Source organism: Aquarana catesbeiana, linkage group LG01 (assembly GCF_042186555.1).
Source record: "Aquarana catesbeiana isolate 2022-GZ linkage group LG01, ASM4218655v1, whole genome shotgun sequence".
Taxonomy (NCBI): domain Eukaryota; kingdom Metazoa; phylum Chordata; class Amphibia; order Anura; family Ranidae; genus Aquarana; species Aquarana catesbeiana.
In genome coordinates, this window is record NC_133324.1 from 819,511,255 (window position 1) to 819,530,103 (window position 18,849).

At 45.3% G+C, this 18,849-nt stretch overlaps 1 protein-coding gene across 3 annotated transcripts in view; it reads left to right on the forward strand.

Moving 5' to 3' along the window:
* Positions 1-1,856: 1,856 nt before the first annotated feature.
* CLOCK (clock circadian regulator) overlaps positions 1,857-18,849 on the forward strand; it is a 204,367-nt gene continuing 187,374 nt past the window's right edge. For all 3 annotated transcript variants that reach the window (XM_073608429.1, XM_073608431.1, XM_073608430.1), the window contains exon 1: positions 1,857-2,048. The gene's annotated coding sequence lies outside the window, so the exon portion shown is untranslated. The remainder of the gene's footprint in view (positions 2,049-18,849) is intronic.

Genomic DNA, 18,849 nt, shown 5'->3' on the forward strand with positions numbered 1-18,849 from the left:
CAGCGCTGCTATACCGCCGGCAAAATTCCCCTGCGGCGGCATTTTGCAGGCGGATTTAACCACTTTTCGGATGCTGGTTGGGGGGGTAAAAAATAGCTCCACTTTCCCGCTGACGCCCAGGGCGGCACAGTGTGAAAGGGGTCTAATACCAAGGTGGTCACCCTATTTGGAATAAGATAGCCAGACTTTCTGCCACACAGAAATACATATGTGGAAAAAAAAAAAAGAAAAACAAAAAAAGAAAATTTTATTGTTACGAACATACAGTATCAGATTCTAGAAGGAACATTGTTAAAAGCAACACATGATTCATTGCAAGCATGCATGTTTTCATAGAATAGTATTAGTGAGTGAGTAGTGTACAAACCTGGAAGTTTGGCTGGCGGCTCGGGTCGCGGCCCTCGTGGGTGGGAGGGGGCTCAGGAGGGGAGAAGTTGGGCTGCTGGCTGCTGGCCTGGCAATGAGCTGCAGGCAGCGGGAGTAGTCGGCCCCTGGACTGGCACTGGGCACAGGCTGCCGTGGTGGATCCTGGCTTACCAGCAGTGCCAATGGGATGGACAGGGGGACCGTGGGATGGACAGGGGGACAGTGGGATGGACAGAGGGACAGTGGGATGGACAGTAGGATGGACAGAGGGACAGTGGGATGGGCAGGGGGACAGTGGGATGGCCAGGGGGACAGTGGGATGGACAGAGGGACAGTGGGATGGACAGAGGGACAGTGGGATGGACAGAGGGACAGTGGGATGGACAGGGGGACCGTGGGATGGACAGCGGGACCGTGGGATGGACAGGGGGACAGTGGGATGGACAGGGGGACCGTGGGATGGACAGGGGGACAGTGGGATGGAGAGGGGGACCGTGGGATGGACAGAGGAACAGTGGGATGGACAGAAGGACAGTGGGATGGACAGAAGGACAGTGGGATGGACAGAGGGACAGTGGGATGGACAGGGGGACAGTGGGATGGACAGGGGGACAGTGGGATGGACTGTACATACCTCTCTCCTGCTGTCCCGTTCTGTAAGCTGTGGGTTGCACTTGCTCCCTGTACACTGGCTGCTCCTTCTGCTGGGCTCCTGCAAGAGCGCTGCATTTGACAGGGGCAACAGGGTCAGGGCGGCCGCTGCATTGCTCTGCATGCAGAGAGAGGGACTGAGGGAGCCAGAATTAGGGGGCGGATCTGAGGTGGACCGAGGAGCGTGGTGGACACGGAGGCGCGCTGCTCAGCGCAGGGCAGCACTGGGTAAGCCTCGCTTAGCCGACGTCAGTGGTTGCTGGACGCCGTGCGGGGCGGCCCTAGCAACCAGTTAGTTCGGCTGAGCGATGCAATGTTTATCAGGGTGGCGGACTGGCCGTATGTTTTTTTTTTCATTCCGGGACGCTGTATTGTCCCGGAATGAAGGTGCCCGGGACCCGGGACACAAATATGCATTAAGGAACAATCCCAGGCAATCCGGGACACGTGGGCACCCTAGCACACACACACACAGGAGCAGTTGGTGAAATCACCTGTGATTTGGACAGGAATTACACTACATTGCTGTTCAAATCAGAAGCGACTCTTTGCGCCAAATTTTTTTGTATTGACACAAATTGCACTGCAAAGTATCGGTACTCGGTATCAGCGAGTACTTGACTGAATGTATTGGTACTCGCCGATAAAAAAAATACACCTAGAGATGCTTGAAAACTTCACTATGCCATATCTATAGTGTATATATATTTGTGTTAATTACAGGTATTTATATACTGCTGCCATCACTGTGCACTACACACAGCAGGATCTGTCAGGTTGCCAAGTAGAGCAGGAAGACAAGCACGTCACGCACCAATACATCTGCCGCATGCGCAGTGCAGTCTATTCCCGATCTGTCCGGGGCTCCCCGTATGGCCGCTTCCTGGGTTGGGCTGCGCATGCGCCGAGTTGTGGTATTAGCGATGGTGGGGGAGTGATCGGCTCTCACTGCGCAGGCAGCGGGAGTAAACGCATCAACAGAGGCAGGACGGAGGAAGCAGGCCCCGGGCAGGCGGTGAGCGGCCTGTCAGGTGAGGTGGATGTTGTGTGAGGATAGTCCTGTGCTTTGTGTATATGTGTGCGCCTTGTCTAACACTGCGGCTATAACACACCCCCTGAGAGAGGAGAGAACTTTCCTGTCTGTGTACCATGAGGGGAGCCTGACTGCAGCCCGGAGCAGGGGGGAGGAGGGTGTGCTCCTAGGTGGGGTGTCAGTGTGTGCAGACTACACAGGGCTCTCATGGAGACAGGACACAGGCCTGACAGTATACACCGCACACTGGAGGGACTCCCCATCACATCTCTGCTCTGTATTATGTATGTGTGGCCCTCCCACTATGACCTCATAATGTCCACAGCTGACCTCTCCAGTGTGCTGTCTGCCTACCAATCACCACTCTGCATCATGGGAGCCCAGCTGTCAGTCTGGGGAATTCATATCACTTTTCTGTCACTAGGGCGCTTAAAGCGGAGCTCCACCCAGAAATGGATCTGCGGATCAGACTCCACACACACACACACACACACACACGACACCTTTTAGGGGGGAGCAGATACATGTCAAATCCAGGTATCTGCTCCCACTTCCCAGGGAGAGATCTCCTTAATCTTGTGCGGCAAATTACGCATGGTCCGGCCCCCGCTGTCTTCTGGGAGACTCACAGATCCCAGAAGACAGCAGGGACCATTCAGAAAGCACAGCGTGACTTGCGCATGCGCAGTAGGAAACAGGATGTGAAGCCGTAGGGATGCTGGCGCCTGCATCCGGAGCCGAGAGACGGGTCAGCTTCAGGTGCCGACATCACAGGCTGCCTGGACAGGTAAGTGTCCATATAGTAAATGTCAGCAGCTGCAGTATTTGTAGCTGCTGACTTTTAATTTATTTTTATTTTTTTTACCCAGGCAGAACTCCACTTTAAGACCCCTTTCACACTGAGGCATTTTTCATGCATTTTAGCGCTAGAAATAGCGCCTGTAAAGCACCTGAAAGCTGCCTCCCATTCATTGCAATGGGTGCTTTCACACTGGGGCAGTGTGTTCTGACAGCCCCCCGCCCCAGCCTTTTGACAGGGAGCCAGTCAAGCAGACATTTTTGGTCGCACCAGCTGCTGTACACTAGAGCTGCACAATTAACCGCACAATCTCAATCTGGCATTTCCATAATTCAGTGCAGAGCCGTTTTCTGCTGACAGCTGTCAAAAAAAAAAAAAAAAAAAAAAAAAAAGGCAGCCTGCCAAGTTTATCACTAGTTACTGAGAGATAAACAGAAACATTGTATCTTTTGGTTCTTTTAGATCAAAGGGATGAACTCCAGTCTGTAAATGAAGGCAGTTTAACCACTTAAAGAATACGCCTTTTTTATGACGTTTGTTGCTTACAAGCAGGGATGAGCCGAACACCCCCCCCCCGGTTCGGTTCGCAGCAGAACATGCGAACAGGTTAAAAATTCGTTTGAACGCGCGAACACTGTTAAAGTCTGTGGGACACGAATGTGAAAAATCAAAAGTGCTAATTTTAAAGGCTTATATGCAAGTTATTGTCATAAAAAGTGTTTGGGGTCCTGGGTCCTGCCCCAGGGGACATGTATCAATGCAAAAAAAAGTTTTAAAAACGGACATTTTTTTCGGGAGTAGTGATTTTAATAATGCTTAAAGTGAAATAATAAAAGTGAAATATTCCTTTAAATATCGTACCTGGGGGGTGTCTGTAGTATGCCTGTAAAGTGGCGCATTTTTCCCATGTTTAGAACAGTCCCTGCACAAAATGAAATTTCTAAAGAAAAAAAAAAGTCATTTAAAAGTACTTGCGGCTATAATGAATTGTCGGTCCCGGCAATACAGATAAAATAAGTCATTGAAAAAAACGGCATGGGATAGCCCCAGTCCATTACCAGGCTTTTTGGGTCTGGTATAAGTATTAAGGGGAACCCTGAACCAAATTTTTTTTTTTTAATTGCGTGGAGGTCCCCCCAAATTCCATACCAGGCCCTTAAGGGAAACCCCGCGCCAAAATAAAAAAAATGGCGTGGTGGGCCCCCAAAAATCCATACCAGACCATTATCCGAACACGCAACCTGGCAGGCCGCAGGAAAAGGGGGGGGGCGCCCCCCCTCCTGAACCGTACCAGGCCACATGCCCTCATCATAGGGGGAAATTTCGTACCTGGGGGGTGTCTATAGTATGCCTGTAAAGTGGCACACGTTTCCCGTGTTTAGAACAGTCCCTGCACAAAACTACATTTCTTAAGGAAAAAAAGTCATTTAAAACGAATGAATTGTCTATGGGAGAAATCAAAAGTGCTAATTTTAAAGGCTTATATGCATGGTATTGTCATAAAAAGTGTTTGGGGACCTGGGTCCTGCCCCAGGGGACATGTATCAATGCAAAAAAAAGTTTTAAAAATGGTTTAAAAAATTTTATGTAACCGGGTGGCCCCGCTCCCTCTGACGCCCCGTGAAAGCCATAGGGAAGTCCCCGTGCGTCAGAGGGGGGCACGTCGCTGTGTGGCCCCGCTCTCAGCTATAAAAGAACTGTCAAAGGGAAGACGCATCATACGACGGGTGCCTTCCATGGAGGCAGGTCGGTCGCGGCTTTGTTTGGTTTTTTTTTTTTTCGCCCTGTCGGCGGAGCTAGAGAAGAAGACTTCGTGGGACATTTTTTTTTTTTAATAAAGGACTTGTCCCAAGCTGTGTCTTGTCTTTTGTACCATTTTATCACTTTTTTTGTGAAATGGTAGGGTTATATTTGTTCCCCATTACCATTTCACACAGGGGGGGAGGCCGGGATCTGGGGGTCCCCTTGTTAAGGGGGGGTTTCCAGATTCCGATAAGTCCCACGCCCGCAGACACCCACAACCACCGGGCAAGGGTTGTGGGGATGAGGCCCTTGTCCCCATCAACATGGGGACAAGGTGCTTTGGGGGGCTACCTCAAAACACCTTCCCCATGTTGAGGGCATATGGCCTGGTAGGGTTCAGGAGAGGGACGGCGCTCTCTCATCCCCCCTCTTTTCCTGCGGCCTGCCAGGTTGCGTGCTTGGATAAGGGTCTGGTATGGATTTTTGGGGGTACCCCCACGCCATTTTTTTTTTTTTTTAATTTTGGCACGGGGTTCTCCTTAATATCCATACCAGACCTGAAGGGCCTGGTATGGAAGTTGGGGGGACCCCCATGCAACTTTTTTTTAACATTATCTGTTGGGGTTCCCCTTAATATTCATACCAGACCCAAAGGGCCTGGTAATGAACTGGGGGGATCCCATGCCGTTTTTTTCAATGACCTCTTCTATCTGTATTGCCGGAACCGACAATTCATTATAGCCGCGAGTACTTTTAAATGACTTTTTTTCCTTTAGAAAAGTCATTTTGTGCAGGGACTGTTCTAAACAAGGGAAAAATGCGCCACTTTACAGGCATACTATAGTCACCCCCCAGGCACGATATTTAAAGGAACATTTCACTTTTATTGTTTCACTGTAAGCATTATTAAAATCACTGCTCCCGAAAAAATGGCCATTTTTTAAAACTTTTTTTTGCATTGATCCATGTCCCCTGGAGCAGGACCCGGGTCCCCAAACACTTTTTATGACAATAACTTGCATATTAACCCTTAAAATTATCACTTTTGATTTTTCACGTTCGTGTCCCATAGACTTTAACGGTGTTCGAACAAATTTTTTTGCATGTCCTGCTGCAAACTGAACCGGGGGGTGTTCGGCTCATCCCTGCTTACAAGTTAAAAGCAGTAGTTTTTGCTAGAAAATTAGATTGAAATCCCAAAATAATTATATATATATATATATATATATATATATATATATATATATATATAATTTTTAGCAGAGACCCTAGAGAGTTGCGGTCGTTGCAATATTTTATGTCACTGTATTTGCGCAGCGGTCTTTCAAAAGCAATTTTGTTTTTGAAAAAAGACACTTCAATGAATTTAAAAAAAAATAAACAGTAAAGTTAGCCCATTTTTTTTTTTTTTTTCTATAACGTGAAAGAAATTACTCCGAGAATAGTGATCTTTATTCTAAGCAAAAAAAATTGTGACTCTTATATTATACAGACTCGTGCAGTTCTGCTGTACATGCAGGCCAAATTTCGGCCAATTCATTTTGAACTGGCCCATCCCGTCCAACGTTCGGCCCATGTGTACAAAGCTTAAAGCGGAGCTCCACCCAAAAGGAGAGGCTCTGCTTGTTTGCCTCCGCCCCCCCCCCCTGCCACATTTGGCACCTTTCAGGGGGGGAGCGAATACCTGTTTTTGACAGGTACCCATTCTCACTTCCGGGTGATCTCGCCGCGGTGCGGTTCCCCAGAGGTTCAGCCCCCGTCCTCCTTCCCTTGCCGCCAGCCCATTCACACAGCATGCATGCGCGGTAGGGAACCAGCTTTGAAGCCACAAGGCTTCACTACCGGTTTCCCTTACAAGGAATGGCGGTATCAGCACCCTCACAGTGTTTGTGTGCGCACAGGAGGTCAGTCACCCCAGCATACAGGATCTGTGCCAGAATGTAAACTGAACCACGCATGCACAGCCTAGAGTTTTTGCCAGGAAGATATATTTTATTGCAGAAGAAACATTGGGGTAGATTTACTAAAACTGGAGCACATAGAATCTGGTGCAGCTGTGCATGGTAGCCAATCCGCTTCTAAGTTCAGCTTGTTTAATTAAGCTTTGGCAATAAAACCTGGAAGCTTAGTTACTACTCAGAGTTGCACCAGATTTTGCACTCCAGTTATAGTAAATAGCTCCCATTGTGAGACATGTGCAGATGTGCTGCATTTTACTACGGCACACAGGTAGGCACCGCATGTCACAGCACAGCATGCATTGTGCTGCTGTGCGGAGACATGAATGTCGCTTTGTGCACGTCAAATAAAGTTAAAATAAAAAAGGAAACTGTGTGATACACTGAAATGTGCATCACGTCACAACCACCACCACAGCTCCCTCCAGTCCAACTGACAGCATTTAGATTGCTGGCAGTGTGAGTGAGCCCTAAGACTTTAGTTTCACTTTAAGAACCTGTCGCTATGACTTAAACAGATTCTTAAAATGGAATTAAGCCTTGGGCCTCATTCACACCATGTGCAGAGACGTGAGGTGTTTCTGTACCTGCTTCTGCAAGGGTACAAAGAAAACAATTGTTCTTTATGTGCCCTGTTCACACCTCAACACTAGCATCACGTGCAGTTTTTGTTCTGTGCGAACAATAACTTAACGTTATATCAACATTGTAGTGTGAAAAGGGCAGAAAAGAAAGTGAGGACACAGGGTGTGATGTCTGTGCATTAAAAAAAAATGCGCATGAAAAAAACTGTCAATATGCTTGAAAGCTAAACTATGTAAACTCGTGTGTCTGCCAGTGAAATCTGCACATATTTTCCATCAGTTTTTCTGACCGTGTGAATGAGGCCTTACAGTCAATGCATGCTGCGAATAGCTGTCATAGTTGCTTTGGCTGTCAACCGGATTAACCACTTGACATCCGTGCTATAGCCAAATGACGGCCACAGCGCGGACCTGAATTTCCGGGAGGCCGTCATATAGTGGCCTCCCCTGCGCGCGCCGTGACCACCAAGGCACTGAGACTCGGGTGATCACCGATCCGAGTGAGTGGCCCCTTACGGTCCCGGCCCCTTACCATGTGATCAGCTGTCAGCCAATGACAGCTGATCACATGATGTAAACAAAAGATCGGTAATCATTTTTTTTCTTCTCCTCACCCTGACAAAAAAACTTCTGTCAGTCACCGGCCCCCCTGCTCCCCCCCGGTTTACTTACCTGAGCCCTGGAATTTCCAATGACGAGGACAAGCTGTCTCTCTGCCCGGCGTTCTCGACACTTGATTGGATAGATTGATAGCAGCGCAGCTATTGGCTCCCGCTGCTCTCAATCAAATCCAATGGGGCCGAGTCCGGCATTTGTGTTTATTGACGCAAATGCTGGATTGGGGAGCGCACCCCCCAGGAGAGCGCCTCTCCTAGGGGGGTTATCTGATGTGGGGAGGGGCTGCGAGAGACGCTGGAGGACCCCAGAAATCGGTGTTCATGGCCTCTCTGTGCAAAGCGAGCTGCACAGTGGATATAAGTATGACATGTTTGTTATTTAAAAAAAAAAAAAAACAAAGCTTTACAATCACTTTAAACTGGTAGGCTCGGTTCACACTAGGACGACTCGGGATCCGACTTGTAAGCCCTCAAGTCGCCCCAAGTCGCCCCAGAAAGAGATTCACATTACAGTGAATGGGAGCGTCTTAATAGACACTACTGAAGTCGCTCCGACTTCAGAGCGTACTCCCTGTACTACTTGGATCCGACTTGGTAGGCGACCTGTACCATAGAAATCAATGGAAGTCGCCTCCAAGTCGGATCTCTCTCTACAGTCAAGCGACTTTGCAGGGAAAAAATTTAGTTTGCCCAGGCAAACCCCTCCCTCCCAGAGAGCTGATTATCCTGTGATTGGCCACAGCCAAAGTCGCCTGGCCTGGAGGCGACTTGAAGTCGCGTTGTAATTTGCTGAAGTCGCGTTGAAGCCGCGTTGAAGTCGCCGTACAAAGTCGCGCTGAAATCGTGTTGCCCCTGTGTGAACCGAGCCGTAGATGAATAAAACGGAAAAATACAAATAGAAACATTGTTTCTTTTTATCTTTCTGTTTCAGCTGCTGAGCAGTGTTGATAAACATTGCCTGGCTGATTTTATTTTTTTTTTACAGCTCCATTTGCAGGGACTTCCTTTACACTATAGCTTCAACAGGGGAACCCCGCTGACAGCTGATTGAGTCATCTGTTGTTAACCACTTCCATACTGTGTGAATTTTAGCACTCCTCTCCTATATACATTTGTTATAATCTATCAGAGACCCTAGGGAATAAAATGGCGGGCATTGCAACTTTTTATGTCACCCGGTATTTGTGCAGCAATTTTTCAAGCGCGATTTTTTTTTTTTTGATTTATTTATTTATTTTTTGGAGGGGGACACTCATGAATAAAAATCAAAACGTAACGTTAGCCCATTTTTTTTTTTTTTTGTATTATATGACAGATTGGAACACTGAGTAAATAGATACCTCACGTCACGCTTTAAAATGGTGCACACTTGTGGAATGGCGCCAACTTCGGTACTTAAAAATCTCCATAGGCAACGCTTTTCAATTTTTTTTTTCAGGTTACCTGTTTAGGTAGGAGGTCTTGGGCCAGAATTATTGCTCTGGCTGTAACGTTTGCGGTGATACCTCACATGTATGGTTTGAACGTCCTTTACATATGCGGACGTGATCTATGTATGCATTCGCTTTTGCGTGCGTGGATGGGGGCACTTTAATTTTTTTTTGTTTATTTTATTTAAAAAAAATATTTTTACACTTTCCCTGTTAAATTTTTTTTGGATCGCTTTTATTCCTATTACAAGGAATGCAAACATCCCTTGTAATAGGAATAGGGCATGACAGGTCCTCTTTATGGAGAGATGTGGGGTCTGTAAGACCCCACATCTCTCCTCCAAGCTGGAAAGCTTGAGATCCAAAAAAATAAACACTCTCAGGCTTTCTAGCCAAGTCCCCGGCATTGTTTACTTCCCCCAGCCCATACGTGATGTCATAACGTCACGCCCCAGGCCTCCGAGAGTCGTAAGACTGCCGGGGACCATCTGGCTCTCGGTTCTCTCTATGGCTAAATTCCGGCGGATTCCTTCTCTGGCTCACAGATCGCATGGGCAAGCCGGTAGAACGATAGAAGCACTGGCGGGAGGGAGGGGGGGGACTTTCCCTCCCGCCGACCATAAGAATGATCAAGCAGCTGAACAGCCGCTATGATTGTTCTTAAGGTGCAGGGAATCGCCGGCTAAAAAAATAATATCTGAATGATGCCTGCAGCTGCCATTGAAAGCCCAGGACGTCATATGACTTTCTGCGGTATGGAAATGGTTAAGGAGGTGGCGGCCCCACTCCTAAACAATCGTTAATTGCTGCCTGTAATAAATACAAGTAAGCGCCAGACATCTAAAAACAAAACGCATCTTATATTAGAGCCAATTGCCTGTAGTTATCTAAACCTTCAAGGAACTATCTATATATGTATTAATGTGAGTTCATTTACCTCACTGCTCTATGATCCAAAATCTATTACAAAGAATCCAAATGCACTAGCTAATTGATCAGAGAGACCTAGATTCTATGAATAATCAATGCTTGCATTGCTGCAGCACAGCGGCTGGTGTATGGTGCAATCCAACTGAGCTCAGTGCAGTGATAAAGCAGATCGCGCTGTTTCTGCCTTCTTTTCTTAAACAAATTTTATTGAGATGTCATACAGACATCTCCTAAATTGAGAGCTGCGCAGTGTGAGCCAGTGGATGACCTCGCACTTCGCTGAAAAAAGTACTGCATGCATTGTGCCCATACAACTGCAATGCAGCGGTGTGATTTGGGCACATAGAGACAAGGCACCCAACGCAGTTCCACTGCATCCGGTATGAACCAGCATTTAGAATCTGCCTTGAACTGTCTGTCCAGCGATGGTAATTTATACAAGTAAATGACATAAACCAAGCTTGTTTAAGCCCATATACAGCTGTGAAAGCTGAAAAATGTCCAGCAGCATTCTTTGTAACAGAGTGCAATGGCAGGTAAATATTGGGCAGCAAAAGAAACAATGTAACAGCTGATAACACATGTAGCAATCTTCAGTGTAGATGCTAGAAAGGTGATGTGTAGCGATGGCTTGGATATAACATCACGAATAGCAATCTTCAACTTACAGTATCTCACAAAAGCTCACATTTTTGTAAATATTTTATTATATCTTTTTATGTGACAACACTGAAGAAATTACACTTTGCTACAATGTAAAGTAGTGAGTGTACAGCTTGTATAACAGTGTAAATTTGCTGTCCCCTCAAAATAACTCAACACACACCTATTAATGTCCAAACCGTTGGCAACAAAAGTGAGAACACCCCTAAGGCTACTTTCACACTGGAACGGTGGGTGCGCTATTTTTAGCGGCGCTTTACCGTCAATTTTGCGGCACTATTCGGCCACTAGTGGGGCGCTTTTACCCCCTGCTAGCGTCCGAGAAAGGAGTAAAACCACCGCAAAGCGCTGCTGCAGCAGCGCTGTGCCGGCGGTATAGCTGCTCTGCCCCATTGATTTCAATGGGCAGGAGCGGTGTATACACCGCTCCTTCACCGCTCCAAAGATGCTGCTTGCAGGAGTTTTTTTAACGTCCTGCAAGCGTACCGCTCCAGTGTGAAAGCTCGGGGCTTTCACACGGGAGAGACAGGAGTGGCTCTTTACAGGTGCTATTTTTAGTGCTGTAGTGCCTGTAAAGCGCCTCAGTGTGAAAGGGGTCTAAGTGACAATGTCCAAATTGGGCCCAAAGTGTCAATATTTTGTGTGGTCACCATTATTTTCCAGCACTGCCTTAACCCTCCTGCGTTCCTCCACCTTCCGTTTGAGGCTGCCCCACAGATGCTCAATAGGGTTGATGTCTGGAGACATGCTTGGCCAGTCCATCACCTTTACTCTCAGCTTCTTTAGCAAGGCAGTGGTCATCTTGGAGGTGTGTTTGGGGTTATCATGTTGGAATACTGCCCTGTCGCCCAGTCTCACAGTATATGTAGGCATTCATGGTTGCCTCAATGAACTGTAGCTCCCCAGTGCTGGCAGTAGTCATGCAGCTCCAGACCATGCATGACACTCCCACCACCATGCTTGACTGTAGGCAAGACACTTCTTGTGGTCTCATCAGACCACAGGACATGGTTCCAGTAATCCATGTTCTTAGTCTGCTTGTCTTCAGCAAAGTGTTTGCAGGCTTTCTTGTGTATCATCTTTAGAAGAGGCTTCTTTTGGGGTGACAGCCATGCAGAGCAATTTGATGCAATGTGCAGTAGGGTTGCACTGATACTAGTATTTGTGCCTATACCGAGCATTTGCACGAGTACTTGTACTCATGCAAATGCTCCGATGCTTGACCCAATACCTGGCAGGAAGCCAGTACACCCGGTGTCCTCAGTGTAGCAGGGGGGGCCGGGCAGCCTCACAGATGATCGGTGCGGCGGTGGGAGCAGTTACAAGCACCGATCTCCCTGTATAGCTTTCTAACAGCCGCTTCCCCTCCTCTCCCTCCTGCGGTTGTGGGGGAGATCGGTGCTTGTAACTGCCCCCACCGCCGCACTCATCCCCAATTGTCCCCTGTGTCCCCCCCCAGGTCCTGCTTGGGTCCCCCCTCGCCCTGAATCTGTCAGGATGGAGAGTGATCACTGACTCTGTCCATTGTGTTTACAATGCTTAAGTTTATGAATGAACAGGAGCCTCTGTCTCCTGTCCATTCATCTTCAGTGTAGCTGAGGCTGTTGAGAAAGGGACTAGGGAATCTGTGTCCTCAGTCCCTTTCCCTGTCTCAAATTGTAGATGTCAGGGGTCTAGGGGTTTAGACCCCTGATATCTTGCCAAAGCCCCTCCCAACAGGAAAAAAGGAAAAATTTGTAATAAATATTCAAAAGTAAAATTATAAAAAAAAACTGACACCAAAAAAAGAAAGAATTGTAAAAACAAAAAAAAAAAAATAGATTGTAAAAAGTAAAATAAAAATAATAAAACTACGGACGCCACGCCTCATCAGTGCCACTTATCAGCGCTGCATATAGGTGCCACTGTTGCATGTAATCGGTATCGAGTACTTGAAAAAACATATTGGTTCTTGTACTCAGCGTAAAGTGATATTGGCACAACCCTAGTGTGCGGCATATGGTCTGAGCACTGACAGGCTGACCCCCCACTCCTGCAACCTCTGCAGCAATGCTGGCAGCACTCATATGTCTATTTTCCAAAGACAACCTCTGGATATGACGCTGAGCACATGCATGCAACTTCTTTGGTCGACCTTGGCGAGGCCTGTTCAGAGTGGAACCTGTCCTGTTAAACCACTGTATAGTCTTGGCCACCGTGCTGCAGCTCAGTTTCAGGGTCTTGGCAATCTTCTTGTAGCCTAGGCCATTTTTATGTAGAGAAATAATTCTTTTTTTCCAGATCCTCAGAGAGTTCTTTGTCATGAGGTGCCATGTTGAACTTCCAGTGACCAGTATGAGAGAGTGAGAGCGATAACACCAAATTTAACACACCTGCTACTTATTCACACCTGATACCTTGTAACACTAACGAGTCACATGACAGCGGGGAGGGAAAATGGCTAATTGGGCCCAGTTTAGACATTTTCACTTAGGGGTGTACTCACTTTTGTTGCCAGCAGTTTAGACATTAATGGCTGTGTGTTGAGTTGTTTTGAGGGGACAGCAAATTTACACTGTTATACAAGCTGTACACTCACTACTTTACATTGTAGCAAAGTGTCATTTCTTCAGTGTTGTCACATGAAAAGATATAATATATTTACAAAAATGTGAGGGGTGTACTCACTTTTGTGAGATTCTGTAAAAACCCCTTCCACACTGAGGCAGTTTTCAGGCGTATTAGCGCTAGAAACAGCACCTGAAAACTGCCTCTTTCATTGTAATGGGTGCTTTCACACCCGGGCGGTCTGCTTGCGGGACGTTAGAAAAAGTCCTGCAAGCAGCATCTTTGTGGCGGTTTGTACACAGAGGCCTGAAATAATAAAGTGATGTAATTAATCATGGGTCACACACATTAAAGGATAAGTTCACCTTTTTAAAAAAATAAATAAATGCAGGTACAAAATGTGCATTTATAATAATTTTTTTTTTTTTTGCAGAGCATTGCACCCACGATCAGCAGATCATGGGTGCAATCTCGGGCTCCTGCATGACTGTCTGTTCAGCTCTCTGCCCATATCTTGTACAGCCAGGCAGTTACTAATTGACAGGAAGCATCAATGAACTACCTAGAGCACTTCAGGGTGCCTTGGTAGTTCGAGAACTACAAGCTGTCAGCCACAAAGGCTGTTGGTACTAGTAGTTCAACTCTGTGAACGAATGACTCGACCATGTGGGTGGAGTCCTACACAGCCACATTATTTTCAAATTGTAGCAGCGGGTGTGGATAGAAGCTCCCCGGCCTGCTGTCACAATTTGAAGGGGGATCGGGAAAAGGGCTGCATGAGTGGGAACATGTAACATGTTGCCTCAATCAATCTCTTAAGTGAACACATTTCTAGAAAGCCGCGTGTACTCGTAAGTAGAGGTCGACCGATATATCGGCCGATATTTGCCGTTTTTTAATTAATCGGCATGGGCCGATTGTGCTGATAAAAAAGGCCTATTATAACTTCAGCGTGACTTGCAAATGACTTCTGTAATAGAAGTCAATGCAAGTTGCCTGAAGTCTTTGGTGGAGGACTTCCCTCCTTTCTGGGCAGCCTGCCAAGTCTGATAAAAGAAGCTAAAAAGATACAATGTTTCTACTTATCAATGAACTGAACTCCTTGTGTAGGAGTTCTCAGTTTAACCATTTAAAGACTAAATCTTTTCTGACATTTGTTGCTTACAAGTAAAAATCCTGTATTTTCTGCTATAAAATCACTTAGAACCCCCAAAAATTATACACATTTTTGTTTAGCAGAGATCCTAGGGAATAAAATAGCGGTTGCTGTAATATTTTATGTCACATGGTATTTGCGCAGCGGTCTTTCAAACGCAATTTTTTTTGGGAAAAAACACACTAATGAATTAAAAAAAAAAAAAACTAAGCAGTAAAGTTAGCCCATTTTTTTTCATCCAAAAGTTTTGATTACCTGTTTTTGTGTATTTAATATTTAAGATATAGTTTTTTTAATCTAAATTATACATACAAGTGAACTGATTGGTGGTTTGTTTTGTTTAATAAATGTTTAAATGTAAGACATTTTCTGTATCGCTTATTACTTAAGGTTGCTCTCACACTGGTGCGGGCATGCGTTGACGGTAAAACGCTGTTAGTTTTAGCGGCGCTTTGCCGTCATTTGAGTGGCGCTATTCAGCTGCTAGCGGGGCGCTTATAACCCAGCTAGCCAGCTAGGGTTAAATGCGCCCATGAAGTGCCGCTGCCGAATCGTTTTGCAGGCGCTTCGGCAGTGGAGCGCTTTCATTTCAATGGGCAGGAGTGGTGGAGGAGTGGTATACACCGTTCCAAAGATGCTGCTTGCAGGACTTTTTTAACATCCTGCCAGCGCATCGCCTCAGTGTGAAAACACTCAGGCTTTCACACTGAGACTGCAGGGGAGCCGTTTTGCAGGCACTTTACAGGCGCTATTTTTAGCCCAAAAGCACCTGAAAAACGCCCCAGTGTGAAAGGGGTCTAACTGTTAGATTTTATGGGATGAAGGGGAAAAAAAAAATCAGCTTAACATATCGGCCCACAAAAATCGGCATCATACATCGGCCGCCGCGACTTCTAAATATCGGCATCGGCCAGAGATAAACCCATACCGGTCGACCTCTACTCGTAAGCTCCAGGGTGTTTTTTATGCAGACTTGTGGCTAATCCTCCCAGAGGCTCCATCCCAAATGAGCAACTCCTGATCCACCAGACAGTGTTTTGCGTGCTGCTAATGACGACATCTATACTTATTGTTTGCTCTTATCATGCTGCTTACCCGAGCTTTACATTGTTAACCACTTCAGCCCCGGAAGGATTTACCCCCTTCCTGACCAGAGCACTTTTTACAATTTGGCACTGCGTCGCTTTAACTGCTAATTGCGCGGTCATGCAATGCTGTAACCAAACGAAATTTGCGTCCTTTTCTTCCCACAAATAGAGCTTTCTTTTGATGGTATTTAATCACCTCTGCCGTTTTTATTTTTTGCGCTATACACGGAAAAAGACCGAAAATTTTGAAAAAAAATGATATTTTCTACTTTTTGTTCTAAAAAAAATCCAATAAACTCAATTTTAGTCATACATTTAGGCCAAAATGTATTTGGCCACATGTCTTTGGTAAAAAAAATGTCAATAAGTGTATATTTATTGGTTTGCGCAAAAGTTATAGCGCCTACAAACTAGGGTACATTTTCTGGAATTTACACAGTCTTTAATTTATGACTGCCTATGTCATTTCTTGAGGTGCTAAAATGACAGGGCAGTACAAAACCCCCACAAATGACCCCATTTTGGAAAGTAGACACCCCAAGGAAATTGCTGAGAGGCATGTTGAGCCCATTGAATATTCATTTTTTTTGTCCCAAGTGATTGAATAATGAAAAAAAAAAAAAAAAAAAAACAAAATTACAAAAAGTTGTCACTAAATGATATATTGCTCACACAGGCCATGGGCCTATGTGGAATTGCACCCCAAAATACATTTAGCTGCTTCTCCTGAGTATGGGGATACCACATGTGTGGGACTTTTTGGGAGCCTAGCCGCATACGGGGCCCCGAAAACCAATCACTGCCTTCAGGATTTCTAAGGGCGTACATTTTTGATTTTACTCCTCACTACCTATCACAGTTTTGAAGGCCATAAAATGCCCAGATGGCACAAACCCCCCCCAAATGACCCCATTTTGGAAAGTAGACACCCCAAGCTATTTGCTGAGAGGCATGTTGAGTCCATGGAATATTTTATATTTTGACACAAGTTGCGGGAAAGTGACAATTTATTTATTTATTTTTTTTTTTTTTGCACAAAGTTGTCACTAAATGATATATTGCTCACACAGGTCATGGGCATATGTGGAATTGGACCCCAAAATACATTTAGCTGCTTCTCCTGAGTATGGGGATACCACATGTGTGGGACTTTTTGGGAGCCTAGCCGCGTACGGGACCCCGAAAACCAATCACCGCCTTCAGGATTTCTAAGGGTGTACATTTTTGATTTCACTCTTCACTGCCTATCACAGTTTCGGAGGCCATGGAATGCCCAGGTGGCACAAAACCCCCCCAAATGACCCCATTTTGGAAAGTAGACACCCCAAGCTATTTGCTGAGAGGCATGGTGAGTATTTTGCAGCTCTCATTTGTTTTTGAAAATGAAGAAAGACAAAAAAAAAAATTTTTTTTTTCTTTTTTTAATTTTCAAAACTTTGTGACAAAAAGTGAGGTCTGCAAAATACTCACTATACCTCTCAGCAAATAGCTTGGGGTGTCTACTTTCCAAAATGGGGTCATTTGGGGGGGGGTTTGTGCCACCTGGGCATTCCATGGCCTCCGAGACTGTGATAGGCAGTGAAGAGTGAAATCAAAAATTTACGCCCTTAGAAAGCCTGAAGGCGGTGCTTGGTTTTCGGGGTCCCGTACGTGGCTAGGCTCCCAAAAAGTCTCACACATGTGGTATCCCCGTACTCAGGAGAAGCAACAGAATGTATTTTGGGGTGTAATTTCACATATTCCCATGGCATGTTTGAGCAATATATCATTTAGTGACAACTTTGTGCAAAAAAAAAAAAAAAATAATAATAATTTGTCTCTTTCCCGCAACTTGTGTCACAATATAAAATATTCCATGGACTCGACATGCTTCTCAGCAAATAGCTTGGGGTGTCTACTTTCCAAAATGGGGTCATTTGGGGGGGTTTGAACTGTCCTGGCATTTTATGCACAACATTTAGAAGCTTATGTCACACATCACCCACTCTTCTAACCACTTGAAGACAAAGCCCTTTCTGACACTTTTTGATTACATGAAAAAATTATTTTTTTTTGCAAGAAAATTACTTTGAACCCCCACACATTATATATTTTTTTAAAGCAAATGCCCTACAGATTAAAATGGTGGGTGTTTAATTTTTTTTTTTCACACAGTATTTGCGCAGCGATTTTTCAAACGCATTTTTTGGGGAAAAAACACACTTTTTTACATTTTAATGCACTAAAACACACTATATTGCCCAAATGTTTGATGAAATAAAAAAGATGATCTTAGGCCGAGTACATGGATACCAAACATGACATGCTTTACAACTGTGCACAAACGTGCAGTGACAACAAAATAAATACATTTTTAAAAGCCTTTAAAAGCCTTTACAGGTTACCACTTTAGATTTACAGAGGAGGTCTACTGCTAAAATTACTGCCCTCGATCTGACCGTCGCGGTGATACCTCACATGCATGGTGCAATTGCTGTTTACATTTGACGCCAGACCGACGCTTGCGTTCGCCTTAGCGCGAGAGCAGGGGGGACAGGGGTGCTTTTTTTTTTTTTTTTTTTTTTTCTTTATTATTTTTTTGCTTTTTTATCTTATTTTAAAACTGTTCCTTTCATTTTTTTTTTTTTTAATCATTTTTATTGTTATCTCAGGGAATGTAAATATCCCCTATGATAGCAATAGGTAGTGACAGGTACTCTTTTTTGAAAAAATTGGGGTCTATTAGACCCTAGATTTCTCCTCTGCCCTCAAAGCATCTGACCACACCAAGATCGGTGTGATAAAATGCTTCCCCAATTTCCCAATGGCGCTATTTACATCCGGCGAAATCTAAGTCATAAAATGCTCGTAGCTTCCGGTTTCTTAGGCCATAGAGATGTTTGGAGCCACTCTGGTCTCTGATCAGGTCTATGGTCAGCTGGCTGAATCACCGGCTGCATTCTCAGGTTCCCTGTTGAGACAGGAGAGCCAGAGAAAAACACGGAAGACGGTGGGGGGGGGGGGGGCATTCTCTCCCACTGCTTGTAAAAGCAGTCTAGAGGCTAATTAGCCGCTAGGATTGCTTCTACATGAAAGCCGACCGCTGGCTGAAAAGAATGATACCAAGATGATACCTAAACCTGCAAGCATCATTCTGGTATAACCACTCAAAGTCGTGAATGCTGTACTCAGACAAAAATATGGTTAACAATAAAGCACAGTAAACGGTAAAGTATAAAAAATTGCAGACCTGAAAAGCAAACATGATAAAACATAATAACAATAAAACATTGCAGAATAGAATA